The 16015-nt window shown below is 32.7% G+C and overlaps 1 long non-coding RNA gene across 1 annotated transcript; it reads right to left on the bottom strand.

The window, feature by feature from the left end:
- Positions 1–13499: 13499 nt before the first annotated feature.
- Positions 13500–15223, bottom strand: LOC148266662 (uncharacterized). Its single transcript, XR_015817478.1, has 2 exons — positions 14977–15223; positions 13500–13711 (listed from the first exon to the last, which is right to left on the bottom strand). It is a non-coding gene; the product is annotated as an uncharacterized LOC148266662 (long non-coding RNA).
- Between the last annotated feature and the right edge of the window lie 792 nt (positions 15224–16015).

Here is a 16015-nt window from a genome sequence, read left to right as displayed (position 1 = left end):
GAAAGCATTTATGAGTATCAGTAATAACAAAAGTTGAAAAAAAAAAAAAACAAATTAAAAAAGGAAAATAAAAAAGTTAGTGAGAAAACTGAAAGGAAAGTGGGTCCCACATTTGTCCACGTTGTCAGTCAGGATAATTTCAGAGAGGAAAAATCGGCAGTCAGTGATAGTCAGTGATTAAATTTTAATAATATCCAGAATTGGGAAATAAATAATAAATTTATTAATAATAGTCAAACATTGTGTTGTTGACTCTGGAAAATTAGGTTAAATTTTAAATGACAAAAAGTGGCGTTCTAGATGGAACACTTATCGATGCTCTCTTTGTTTAATCACTTAAAAAAGAAAAAAAGAAATTTTGAAGAAGAGAAGTTTGAATATTACTTTATATTATAAAGTTGAATTAAATTAAATCTGTGTATAATTTAACTTTATTCTATATTTTTTTTTGTGTTTGATGAAACTTCATTTAATACTGAAACGGCTGAAATATTTCACCTGCAATCATTGCTGATTTTATTTCAACCCAAAATTCTAAGTATGATGATTCATGTGACCAACTTGCCTTTTTTTCTTTTCTTCAAAATTCTTTTTACCCATCTCGTATGGAGTAGTAAATTTATCCCAATGTAAATTAATTTTAGTTAAATAACAAATTCACGTCATTTGTGAGTACAGTGTTCGTCACCTAAAACCACATGGAATTTTCAGATACTTAATAATTAGTACGCAAGACGGCAAGGTGGTCGTGTCGAAATGGCAAGACTTAATTAATATATACATGCCTGCATCTGATTAAGTGATCAAAAATAAAAATGGCACTGCCATCTTCGTTCCTTTCTTAATTCAACAACCCAATTATGATTTTCTTCGAAAATTCAAAACAATTTTGAATTCTGAACGGAGTCGAAGAAAATAGGGGGTTTTGGGTTGAGGATCAAAAGTGTTTTAATTATTAATTTTTAAATTTAAACCAGCTTTAATTCGAGTTTAATTGGAAAATAATAAATAATAAATTCACAGGATGGAGACAAGAAGAAAAGAAAAAATAAATACTGGCAGGAATTTTGTTTTTTTTTTTTTTTTTTTTAAAAAAAAAGGGATGAGGGTGGAAAGTCTACGGCCTCCGGGCTCCCGTCAATATGATAAAGATGCTGGGAGGCAAAAGCGGAGAGTTGTAAATTCCTTGGTAATACCAACCGAACACAATAATACCAATTTTCAATGTCCTTATTTTTAATTTAAAATAATATTATTTATCGTTTTTAATTTATTATAATTATTACAATTTAAAATATTTATATATTTAATAATTTAATAAATTAAATATTTTTAATATGATTTAAATTTTATTAAATGATCAAATGTATTATTATTTATTTAAAAATAAATGTGGTTTTTTTAAGAAATCAGATATTATTATTATTATTACTACTATTTAAAAACATAATTGGATTTATCGAGGACTTGATTGAATATGAATTTGTGAGGGCACATGTATGTAATAGTGAGTTCCTAACAATTGGTTGAGAGAAATTAAAGGAGGGGGTGGGAGGGGGAGAAAAATTTGTAGATGATGTGGGACAAAATATATACATAAGTGTGTGTGCGATTAAATCCAATTTAGTTACTCTAAATTTCAAACCAACAACTTATTGAATGCGGTTTGCCTCTTTTTGACTCACGATGGAACTACTTGTTTTTATTCAATCAACAATAATTTTAATAAATTAATTAAATAATTGTTATTTTATTTTTTATTGAAGTTGTACACAAAATTTTAATTTTGAAGATTTTGTTGAATCAACAACGATGCCTGAGGGTACTTCCTATACAAATAAGTCATAAAAAAGCTTTAACATCAATGCCTCTTTTGGTAAGATTGAGTGCCACATGTCAAGATTAGGTTATAATTAATATAAGTAAAATTTTGGACTGGTGACGTTTAGTCTCTTTTTTTTTTTTCATTTTTTTTTTGTTATAATTTTTTTTATAAATTTATTACAATTTGATATCTAATATTTTTTCGATAAAATTTGATATCTAATATTTTTTTTATATTTCAAATCTTTAATTTATTTTTATTTTGTAATATTAAAAAAAATATCTCAAAAGAATTTTAATTAAATTAATAAATTTTAATATTTTATTAATTTAACTTGTAATATCCGGACTTAAAAATCAGTTTGGAATAATTTTTTTATTAGATTATGTAACGGCCTCAGAAATTTAAAATGAAATGTGTATTAAAAATATCAAATGCGGAAGTGAAGTCAAAAATTCGATTAACATCCCTTACACTAAAACCAAAAACGTGCTCACAAAATATAAAAAATCAAACTAATTAAATGAGAAACTCGAAAGTAAAAGTTATGAATATGACTATGGAGTCCTTAGGCGTCCCCTTCGTCGTCCTCCTGCGGAACGGGCTCGGGAACAATGTCTTCCTGATCTGATATGATTAAATAAGGAATAAGCTACACTAGCCCAGTAAAGACATCACGATATCTCACCGTCACGGAGGTAAAGGTGGGTAGAAAATACAAAAAGACCAATGGAGCGTAATTTACAACAAATCCTTTTATCCATAATAAATCTTTTACCATCCACTTACTTCGGTGAAATTCATAAAATAATATACGAAAACAATAACATTATCATCATCATGAAATCATATAAACTGTATAACATAATACTTATCACACCTTTTGAAATTTAATCATTACACAACATAATTTTCCTCATTTACCAGCCTACTAGTATCCATGGGGATCCATAGGGGTCCTGCTACCCGTTAACCCTTAACACTTGTAATCAAATTCCAGGGCCGTCCCCATACCCCGTCCGATATGGGCACCAAAACTATAAACCTCAATACCCCGTCCGGTATGAGGGTGAAACGGGCCGTCCCCATACCCCGTCCGGTATGGGCGCCAAAACACATAAGATCTTCATACCCCGTCTGGTATGAGAGACCACAATCCCGGTAGGGTTCCCTACGGACCCGGTCCGTCCACCATCTCCTAGGATATCTAGTCAGGCTGACCCCATTATACAATTACCAATTTACATAATCTTTCATTCTCTTTTTCCTCAGTCAGCATCATCAATTTACATGCAAACAAGCAAACAGTAATTTATGCCAAACAAGACAACATACAACATCGATTTCTCAGTCATTCAACCCATAATCAATAAAACAGTAAAATATGCATGCGAAACAATGAAATGAAAATATCAGACCTCATACTACATTTAAAACTGTAAAATATGCCAAATAATAGTTAACCGACAAACACACTAAACTCGGGCTCCATTAGTGACCTTAAGCAATTTCACACATTCGATGATTCAAGAAATATCGTTTTATCATTATTGAACTTTAATACCGTGATAGGAAATAGGGTGAGGGGTCCTTACTCGTTTCGGGGTCCGAACACGGCTTCACAGTGCGCCTACAGGCTGTCCCTAATTTTCCCTGAATTTTTTTCGGAGAACTGAAACGCACTACTGGTACCTGCACGTGTTCCAAAAAATCCCAAATTAGGCCCAGGGCCCCCTTTTTGGCCAATATCGCAATTCCGGCACGGCGGCTCCACCGTGCTCCGGCGACGGCGCCGCCGCAAGCGACGGCGCCGCCGCAAGCGGCGGCAATTCGCCTCGGTTTGGCCATTTTCGGCCGTTTCCGGCAGAATTCGGCCACACTTGCATCGGTACTTGCGATAAAACAACCCTAGGGCCATCGGGGGGCCAAAAAATTACAGAAAACCGAAGCTTATCGGCGGCGGTGCTTTCGGGTGCGGCGGCTCTCCAGTGAGGTTCGTGTTTTGGTGATTCGGCTCCGATCAACCTGTAGAGAAAAGAATGGTGATCACATTGATATAAAAATTGCATCAAACGGAGGCCAGGAAGGGCCTCATCGGAGGCAAAAACCGAGGAGGGGCGCGGCGGCGCCGCTGGGTTTCGACCGTGTTTTTCAGCCGTTTAGCCGGGATTTTGTCTCCGATTTGGCCACATGAGAAATCAGCGTGGAAAAACGAGTCAGGGGTATGAAATTTACCTCGATCGGCGGTCGAAAATCTCCTCGGTGCGGCGGCGGGTGGCGGGGGCCGGCTTCTCCAGCGTCTGGTTCGTCTTCTTCGGCGAGGGCAGGCGGCTAGGGTTTTTGTGGTCAGGTGTGGAGGTTCTATTTATACCCTTTTGCCTTTTGATCTCAGCCGTCTATTTTGATTTAATCTGAGCCGTCCGTTTTTTATTGAATCTGGGCCGTCCGTGCGATTGCATCTAGGCCGTCCCTGCGCACGCTTGATCTGGGCCGTGCGATTGCGCGTACGCGGATCGCCAACATGGCCCGTCCCCGGTCGACGTGGTTTTGCCATGTGGCAGGTCCTGGTTGGCCAGGACTGCTGACTGGGTCTGCTGACGTGGCTGCTGATGTGGCGCTCTTTTTTTTAAAAAAAACTTAATAAAAATATTTAATAATAAAATAATAAATTTTTCCAAATTTTCCGGGCGTTACAGATTAATTATCTAATAATTATATAAAAATAATTATTTATTTCATTTTATTTTTGAGAAAAAATAAATTAGGAACGAGATTGAAAATAATTTTAAAAAAAATTGAGTAAAAATTAAAGTTCGGTGAGCGTTTTTAGAAGAAAAATTGAAAATAGGGAGATCGAAGTGCAAAAAAAAAAATTGACCACATGGGAAGACCTAGTCAACAGCCTTGACGAACCGAAGCATACCGCATGTCAAAATACAACGATGTCGACGCCACGCGAGCAATCCGGGTGACCAGCGATCAGATAGCTCACATTCAATCTCACGCACGTGAACGACTTAAATTCATTCCCTTCTAAAGCGCGATTGGATGGACGAGATCAATCGCAATAAACAGCCCATATTCGCCAATGCAATCGGTCTAAATAGGTAAAGATCGGATGGCCTTCCTCGCTGCACGTCGACGCGAATGGACGGTCCATATCGACTCATAATGAATATAAATACCTCACATCGTAGGAGAACCCAAAATCTAGCCGCCAGCCCTTACTATAAAACAAGAACCAAGCGCCGGAGAAAAAGACCAATCACCGATCGCCGCTACACCATAGCCACCGCCGACCGCCAAAAAGGATAACAAAAATTTTCACCCACTCGAAATTCGATTCCGAACCTCCTTGTGACCATATCAGAGCAAAAAAGACAGCGGATGAGATGGAAACTGCGAACAAAACCTGTTGGGTTGTTCATCACATTTAATCACGACCGTCTGATCGCGCCTGAGGAGGGACGAATCCAGACCATCCACGCACGCGGAAATGCTTTCGGATTGTCCTATCACGAGACATGCAGATCACCAGCATGACCTCCCACTGGCACCAAATCAGCGTACCTTGTCACGCGACGTGCTCTGATTCGTCGAGACTGCTGACTGGGCATTCTTACATGGCAAAAAAAATTTTAATTGCGTTCTGAAGCCTAATTTCTAATTTTTCTTTCAAAAACACTCTTCGAACCTAAAATTTTCACTCATTTTTCTAAAATTATTTTTAATTTCATTCTCAAACTATTTTTTTTCATAATTTCACATTAAATTAAAATATATAAATTTTAAAAATAGGTTTTTATACATTTTTTTATTTTAAAATTAATATTGGACCAAATTCTGGGCCCGATATTACAGGCATAGTACATAAAGAACCCTACTATGAATGTTACATCAGTCGAACGAGTCTGGAAAGTTTCTCACCGGAAAGGTTTGAGAGATATAGTTAACTTTCATACTAAACGAGGTATTGAGACAATTAAATATTTAAGGTATGAGGACAGTCGGTTAATTGTTAAAATTAAATATTATATTCACGAGTAAGGAAACATCCTTATGGACCCCCAGAGGTACTAGTAAATAAGTAAGAAAGAAAAATTATCGTCTCTTATTCACCTGTGCGTGAAAATAAAAAGTGGTATGGATATGAGTATTTATAAGTTAATTTTTAAAAAACTCGTAATGGTAAATATCAAACAAATATTTTTAAGTTAAATATATTTAATTAAAGTAAATGCTTCATTAGTTATTTTTATAATTTTTATTAATATTTAGTTTTCTGCATCAGTGAATAGTATGATATTTTTATTGGGTAGTGTAGTTCATCCTTCCATTAACCATTTTAGATCAAGAGAATCAGGATCCAGACCCCGGTCAGTAAAAAAACTGTGAATAGTTTACTTCCTGAACCCATTCAAGAACTAGTGGGGTTTAACCATATGATATTTATCTATTTGTTTTAAATCATTTATTTTTTTTTTTTACGAGCCACTATAGTATGGACATTCCCGTAATCCTATTAAGCATTCTAATTTACTGTATAAGGAGTTAAACCCTAACATATTATTCGCTTCCGTATTTACATTATAAATTCATTTCCATTAAGGTTATGAGCTTTTACATAACTAATTGATTATTATTAGTTTATCAATTTAATTAATTAATCAAAATTATTCTTTAAGTTATTTCTTAAAATATTAATATATGATCTAATTAGTTTTATTGTTTTCCATTAGAAAATAGAATGAATTTGTACATTTAAGTGAATGTATGATACCAAACTATAATTAAAAATATATATAATAAATAAATTTGTAAAAAAAATGTTAAATTTTGAATGCTAATTTAGTCATTATTCAAAATAAATAATTTATAATTATTATAATCTTGACGGTAAAACTTTTTAAATTAATAAATGTTGAGGAATCAAAGACAAAATATTACTCTAAATCTATTATTACTAAATTTTATTTAAAATTGATTAATAATTTATTAATAGAAAAATTTGTCTTTTATTACAACATCATCTTTCAATTTCTTGTATGTCAATGTAAATGTTGTTAATATTTGTAATCAAGAAATAAATTTTCTTTAGAAAATAATGAGTGGCATGAAGTGTAAAAAAAGTATAAATATCATAAGCAATCATACATATATATAACATAGAATTAATGCAAATTTAATCATTGTTTTCATGTTTGTGTACAAAGAAATATATACACCAAAAGATTTAGTGGGACTAAATTAGTCAATGATTTAGTACTAATCGACAAAATTAACATCATTGCATTATTCATAGTGAGCAATCAAGCGTGGTGTTCTAATTCTTTATGCAATTTGGCAATTAATTAGCATAAATAATATTCAATTTAGAGCCACACCAACTATACACTAATTCTCTACTAAAGAAATTCGTATATTTTATAATTAAATAATAATTACACGTAAATAATAATATAATTTATTAAAAACAACACAATATGCTTATAATATATTTTTTTAATAATAATACAGCGAAATATTTCATTTTTAAAAAAAATTTCTTTAGATGATTGAATCCCGTTTTAGTATTCAAAAAATTTTAATATCTGATTTTTCACAAAATATAATCATCCAGATAAAAATAAAAATATCAACATAATGTTTTTTCAAAAAAAAAATAAATGCTAAAATATTTTTCTTACTATACCACGAAATGATGTCACTACATATATTTATGTATAATTGAGATTAATTTTATTTAATAACGGTAATTATAAATTTGGAACTTGAAAGCAATGAAAATTTAATTTTGTGCGTAATATGTTACTTACGATAAAGTTTTTAATTTTTTAATTAAGTTCTGTCAATTGAATCCGCAAATATAATACGAAAATTCTTTTTTTTTTTATCATGACGTTCAACTTTCATTCAATATAATTATTAATCTATAGTTTCAAAATTATATGATTAAAATAAAATAATATATATTCCCAATATCTTTATTAAATTCACAAGTATAAATCATTATGATGTAATATAATATAATCACGAACTATCCTTAATCGGCATGTACTTTTTAGATTCAATCCCTTTATATATATATATATATATATTTATGGGTCCCTATATATGTAATTATCTTTACCAATATAGCAAAAGCTATTTAATTACCAAAATAAACAATATAAGTAATTGCAATTCAAGTATCAATGTTTTATGTAAGAGGAAATGTAGTTAAAGTCAATAATTAGAAGTTGGAAGTCACCTAATTTTAAAGATTAAGGTGCATTTAAATCCCATATTTTTCACCTAATTTACAATATTTTAAGGGATTAATGGCGCGTTAGCAGCGAATTAGGCTGACAACTTAGGGAAACTATACACGTAGTATTAAATTTTGTTTAATATTTGTCTGTATGGTAAGAAACAGAATCATATAAAAAATAAAATAAAATAGTTTTAATAGAATATTTATACAATTTTAAACTCCATAAAATCCAATATTTAAATGGGCTGGGCCTACGGAAATGGACCACTCCTCTTGTGTATAATGCTCCAACCCTTTTGTGGGCCGGAGCAATCCAATTCCAATTGTCGGAGTTCTATTAATAATAAGTTATGAATTATATATATATTTTTATGAATATTAAAAAGTAAGTATTTACTTTAAAAATTTATATTTATTTTCTCTATCAACTATTATATTTAATAAGTTTGATACTTCTATTGTTCGTTATTAGAGGTGTTCATTGGTCCATAATCGGTCGGTCTAGATTAATGATCAAATAAGAAAATTAATTTGGATCAAGATAGATTGATTCTTTTTTTTTTTTTTAATTTGAGTTTTAATTTTGATTTTTTTTTTTACAAATAATATTTTGATAAAATTTTGGTACATTATAACATGAATAAAAAATGATGCTAGTTAGTAATGTCACATGTACAATTTGGTTACTGAAACGTTTCATATACAAAGTTACATCTCTAAATTCTTTAATTTCATAAGTTTTAATTTTATATAATTTGACAAAACAATATATTTATTTAGTAAAAAGTTGAAACTTTTAATTAATACAAATATATTTATTCTTTATAATTATATAGTCGCTTTCTGTCATTTAATTAATAAAGAATTTTACCGTACCATAAAATTACTCATTTTAACTTTTAAAAAATCTTATCCATAATAGTGTAATATTATTATTTTATTTATCTATATTTCTAAACGTCATAATTCATTTACTTTTTTTCCATTTTTAAACCCAATTTAATTACTTGACACCATCAATTTTTTACCATATGTGCAATTTATGTACTAATCTTGATTAGGTATTGTCTCTAAAATACTCCAATTGGTATTTTACTTGTTTTAGGGGTTTTGTGGGGTTCAAGTATACATCTACCATGATGTTAAGTTCCTCTTCTTTCGCATAATTTCCAAATATTTATATCCATTCATTCATGCTTCTCCCAAAATCAATCCCAATAATATTGTATAAAATTATACGCCAACCATCTTTATCCAACTTTTTTGACTTTTCAATAACATTCTCAAATAAATGTAATTATTTCAAAACAAAAAATGCTAAATGAATTCAATTATATCATTTTATTTTATAAGTAAAGTTTTTAGGTAATATTTTCACTACACACATATTGCTGGTTACATAATTTTATTGGATAAAAATTTTAAAGAAATAATTTTTTAGATATAAAAAATAAATTACTATATTAAATTCCGAAATTTAGTGATTATTTACAATTTAAATTTTAATATTTTTTTTCCTTATAAATTTATTCTATTAACATTTTCTATCCATTTCAAAAAAAGTTAAAATAATTATATAAAATTTGGGTGCTTTAAAAAAATTAAAAAATATATATATAATTTTAACTAATTAAAATAACTAGCCACTATCATTTGGTCCCATAGTCAAATGTCAAATATCATTTTTTTAGGGAAAAACTTCAAAAAGAAAATTTTGATTAATCAAGTGTCATATTTCTTGTTTTCACATTTCTAATGGAAATAAGGAGAGGGAAAAGAAAGTAGGATTAAATTAACAAAAAGAGGAGAAAAATACAACCTTTTTTTTTGTGTAAAATAGAAAAAAGAAAAATCAAAGAAATAAATATTTTTGTGCTTGATCAAATATTTATTAAAAATAGAGGTTATCTACTACGAGTTTTATTAACACTTAAAAATTTACAACATTGTTTTTTTAGTGTGTTTTATTATTTAAAAATTAGTCATATAGTTCTAAAAAAAATTAGATAGATCTCTTTTATTTTTCTAAATTATTCAAATCAATCTTTAGGCAAAATTTATTTTTAACTAAATTTGTAACACCCAAAAAAATTTCTTTTTATTTTTATTATTATTTTATTTTATTTTATTTTATTTTATTCTATATAAATATAATTTAGTATTAATAGAATTTAATTTAATGAAAATAATAAAAATAATAATAATAAAAAGGGATAAAAATTATTTAGGGATTTAATTGAAAACAATTTTGCAGAAAATGGGTGAAAATTTGGGTTCTGTGGTATTTTTGAAAGAAAAATCAGAAACTGGGGGTCAAAACGCAATTTAAAAAAGTTGTGCCACGTTAGCTGCCCGGTCAGCAGCCTCGGCCAACCAGGACGCGCCAGGTGGCAGATACGCTGATGCGGGAGGCCACGCGGGAGGGAGCCACGTGGACGATCCACGTGCGCGTGATCGAATGGCTGAGATCCGTTATCGTGCGTACGGACGACCCAGATCAAAAACGCGCACGAACAGCCCAAATTGCATTGAGCACGGACGGCCCAGATTGAATCGCGCACGGACAGTCCAGATTGAATCGCGATGAACGGCCCAAATTCATTTTCTATTTAATCGTGATCAGACGGTTTAGATTAAAAGCGATGGACGGCTCAGATCAAAAGCAGATGGGTATAAATAATCTCATCTGCACCCAAACCCTAATACTAGCCGCCAGAGCCCCTCGCCGGAGAAGACAGCCCAGCCGCCGGGGAGCCGACCGCTGCCACCCGCCGCCGTACTGGAGAAATTTTCGGTCGCCAAACGAGGTAAAAATTCAACCCTTTGCTCAGAATTTGATTCTAAACCCATATATGGCCAAATCAGAGCAAAAGCACCAGCCAATTGACCGAAAAATGCCGCCGAAGCTCAGAGGCGCCGCCGCGGGCTGTCTCAGTTTTTACCTCCGATGATGCCCTTCCCGATTCCCATTCGATGTGATTTTTTCACTGTTGTGATCACCGTTTCTTCCTCTACATGTTGACTAGAGCAAAACACCCAACCACGACGTGAGCCGGAGGAGCCGCCGCACCGGAGAGCTCCACCGCCGGTGAGTTTCAATTTTTCACGTTTTTTCGGCCCACTGAGGGCCCTAGGTGTGTTTTCTCACAGGAACCAATGCAAGTTTGACTGAATTCGGCTGAAAATGGCCGAAAACAGCCAACTTGAGGCGAATCACCGCCGCTCGCGGCGGCGTCGATGCCGAAGCACAGCGGAGTCGCCGTGTCGAAATTTTAAAATTGGTCAAGTAGACCCTGAGTCTTATTTTTGGGTTATTTGAGACATGTGTAGGTACCATAAGCGCGTTTCAGTTTCTGAGAAAAAATTTAGAGAATCCAGGGACCGCTTGTAAGTGCAGTGACAATCTAATTTTCGGCATCAAATCAAGTAAGGACCCCTCACTCTATTTCATATCATGGAATTAAAGTTCAAATAAATGGTAATACTGTATTTTGTGCAATTAATAGAGATGCATAATTAATCAAGGTTGCTAATGGAGCCCAAAATCAGATATTATTCCTTGTCGATTTCTACTTAATTTATTTTACAGTTTAAATGCATTATGGTATCTAGTGTATCTATTCTATGATTTTAAATGTATGAATCATTGCTTACTTCACTACTGTTTGATTTTTGGAATCTAAGATATGCTTGCTTTGTTGGATGCACGTTACTTGTTTTGTATTTATGTTTGAATTGGTAATGGAGACTAATGACAAATAGGAATGGGATGTGATTTGATAAATGGATAAGATGACAGGCTCACTAGATATCCTGGGAGATGGTAGACGGTAGACGGATCTGGTTCATAGGGAACCCTACCGTAAACATTGTCTTATACCGGACGAGGTATGGAGACTTGTCATTTGGCGCTCATACCGGACGGGGTATGGGGACGACTCACTTCAACCTCATACCGGACGGGGTATTGAGGTTTATTGTTTTGGTGCTCATACCAGACGGAGTATGGAGACGGCTCTAGAATTAAAATTATTTAAAGAGAATGGTTCATGTGTAGGGGAGACCCCTATGGATCCCCATAGATACTAGCAGACTGGTAAAAAATGAGAAACGGTGATAGTCAGTTATTGTTAATGAATACGAGTTTATGATGTGTTTTATGTTACTAATTATGTATGAAATTGTGATCTGTATGTTTTTATAGGTTATTTTCACAAGTTCTCTAATGGTAAGAAAAAATGTAAGTGGTTTTATTTTAAATAACTGTATTGGTTTAAAATTTGTGCTCCATTGGTTGTTTTCGGTTTTTTACCAATCTTTACTTCTGTGACGGCAATATAGTGTGATGTCTTTACTTGGATAGTGTAGTTCATTTCTTATTTAACCATTTCAGATCAGGAGGACCTGATTCCCGAGCTCGATCCACAAGAAGACGGCGTGTAGATGCTAAATACTTTATAGTTTTCTTTATTTTTTCCATTTCTCGTATTTCTTTTAGAGAACTTATTCCGTTATATTGTTTAGTACTTTTAAGTTATTGTGTAAGGGATATTAACTTTAATCTTTTATTTCGCTTCCGCACTCAGATTATTATATGTATTTCCTTTTGAATTTCCGGGGTCGTCAATAAATTAGTTTTTTATTGCATCCAAAAACTATGTAGTGGATGAAAAATGTACCAATTATTTATTATAAGTGTTGGATTAACTCTTATGTGGTCATTGATTATTGGAATTATTATTTTCTATTAGTGTTGTTAGCGTAACTTTAATTATATAAATGTGGTTGTAGTTTGACAAGATAAGTATATATAATATTTGAATGAGTTGATAAGAGTATTTTGACTTATAATCTAAATAAATGGTGGCTTTTAAGTTTTATTTCAATTAAAAGTACTTTAATGCTCGTTTTAGCAAAAAAAGTATAATAATTCATAAAAATAGCTTTTCTTGTAACATTGATAAGTTATACGATTTATAACAGCATTATGATAAATATGATATAAAAAATAAAAATATGATTTAGCTATGGTACTTAATATCAATTTACTATCATTAGTGATTGTACTAATTGTTACCAAATTATTAAGCATTGTCCATTTGACTATCCGACTTGATTATTGTGTTTCTCAACTTGGTTATGATATACATCTTACTTGATCATTAAATATTCTTTTTGTGATAATTGTCATACCACCTATATTATATATTGCCACATATCAATGTCATGTGAATTTTATAGTTTAAATATATTAAATTTATTAATATAATTAAAATTATAATAAATTTCCATTTCGATTATGTAACGCCCCGCTTTTTTTCTTCTTCTTTCCAGCGGCATTATCTCAAGACATATTAGCATACATAATACATGTATGTTATTATATGAACTCATCCAATGATCCACTTAAAAGAGGTACCGAAAACCAACTGCTCAATTCTTAAAAATTACTCAACTGTATATGCATCAATGTAGTAGCATACGAAATTTACCAATTCTCGTTTTAAACATGCGTTACATTGCTACCAAATACATAATTATCCCGTATTACTAGTCGTAATCTCTACTCCGTTTCTTCTATACTCTAGATTCGGAAAACCGCAGTTCTGATCCAGTCCCCAGTCTTACTTCATCTGTAATTGATAGGGAATGAGTACATATGACTCAGCACAGTAATTTTAAATCACAAATATAGTATGAAGATCAAATTAAAAGCCCATACTTCTATGTTACCCCTCGTGTTACATTGGTCCCACCGTCTTCTCTACCCTCACTTCCCCACTACTGCTCATCTAACTCTATTCTAGCTATCACATCTTCTTGATGATAAATTGTCAACTCTACTAGGTATAGACCCCATTATCCCATCCCATCGGCCCTAACCCGGCCACTCACCCACACTGTTACCTCCTGATAATACCCTAATCCGTCACCAATATCGGCGACCCCCATTTTTCTCACTACATGACCCAACTGGCCACCCACACACCCACTGTTACTATTTTCTTTCGTCACCACTATCGGCGATTCAACTCATCACCAATCTAGTAACCCCCAGACATCACCAATATCAACGACCCCTTTTTTCTCACTACACGACCCAACTGGCCACCCATACACACACTGTTACAATTTCATTTCGTCACCACTGTTGGCGACTTAACTCATTACCAATACATATCCATGCAAACACATACACACACAAACCTTACATGCCCAAGCTCACTATTCCCTAACCGTAATCCCCATCCCCTATCTCTCCCAGTCACGTGGCCACCCACACACACACTGTTACTGCCACTCTTTCCTAACATTCTCGCTCTCAGTTCCTCTCTTCCCTCCTCTCTGTGTTCTTCGGCTTACAGCACCTGACTCTCTATTATTATCACTTTCCAAATATTCTCGCTCTCAGTCCGTCTCTTCCCCCCTCTCTGTGTTCTGCCCGACCATCCACAACTGTTCTCCTTTTTTGTTTCCCACTCTCCGGTACACTTTTCGTTTCTCCCGACCCACCATTCCCGTACCAATTCACCTCTCTTCCCCACGGATTCCTTTTTACCTATTCACTCACCGTCCTCTTTTCACTTTTTCGCAACCGAAATCCTTCCTTCACTTTCATGTTTCTTCCGTCCTCTACTTCTTTTTCTAGTTTCTTACTCTGTCCTGACAACGCACTTCAGTACCTATCGACCTATCCTCTCACGGCTTCTCTACTTCTCTCCACTCACAATCCCAACCAAACTGTTCTGCCACTTATTATCTCTCTCTGTTCTCCTATTCCATCACTCACCTATCTCCTACTTCCATTTCCTTAACTGCCTATACATTATTCTGAAATTTGCAGAATCAAAACCGCATTTCACCAATATCCTATATTTGAAATTTAAATTTACCATACCTTCGATCTTCATCGTTCTCCACACTTCCATAACTCACTCCGTCGTCTAACTCGTCTCCTCCTTCTCCAGTTCCCGTTCCCGTTCCCGTTCCCGTCCTCGATCGATTCTTCTCTTCTTGTCTCTTCCTTATCCGACTCTGTCTCGAATCTTCTATCGACACTCACATCTCTTCTCTTTTGTTTTTCCTCTTTTTCTCTCTTTTTTTTTTCTTTTCTTCCTCCTATTTATACCCCGCTTGCCAATCATCCTAGCCGTCCATCCTTTATCCCACAATCCACACCGTTCCTTCTCACCCCTCTCCCTCTTCTATACACCCATATATATATGTATATCCTTGTTATTATAATTATCATTCATAACATTTTTTTTTTCCAACCAAAAACAAATTTCAGTTATTACAGATTATCATTCAACAACTAATAAATTATAATTTGAAAAAAAAAGATAATTCTCGTTCTTTTCAATAGTGATTAAAAAATTCATGGTTTTCTTAATTGAATATTATTTAATAATTATTAATTAAGACTATTAATATTTTAAAATTAGTTTACTAATAAAATCCTAACTCACCAATTCAAACTTTAATAAATTTCACAAATTTAATATTATAAAGAAATAAGTGTTACTTGAAACTAAATAGAAAAATATAAATTGCACATTTAGTGATATAAACTTTTGAAATGGTTAAAGGAAATGTGCATAAAATAAACTAACTAAATTAGAATCAAGATAACAAATTAAGTGCTCAAACCAAGAGTTAACCTAAAATATCACTAATTCAAAGAAGTTTGCTCAACAATACATCATTTGTCGAAAATTACACAGTGATTATGCTTTATTATTTACTATTTAATTCTAAAGTCTTTTAGTTATCATTTACGTTTACACACAAAAAAATTATTAAGATGACCCTTAATTTACCATTGTCATACATCTTGATTACGTGCATCACATCAGTATTTTTTAGAGTGAACAACGTTGAACTACCCTCCAATTCGAAAGATAAGTTGTTGACGTAAAAAAAAAAAAAAATCATTA

The sequence above is a fragment of the Carica papaya genome, chromosome 3, assembly GCF_054855325.1.
Source record: "Carica papaya isolate Zhongbai chromosome 3, ASM5485532v1, whole genome shotgun sequence".
NCBI lineage: Eukaryota > Viridiplantae > Streptophyta > Magnoliopsida > Brassicales > Caricaceae > Carica > Carica papaya.
This window is presented reverse-complemented; position numbering and strand designations above follow the sequence as displayed.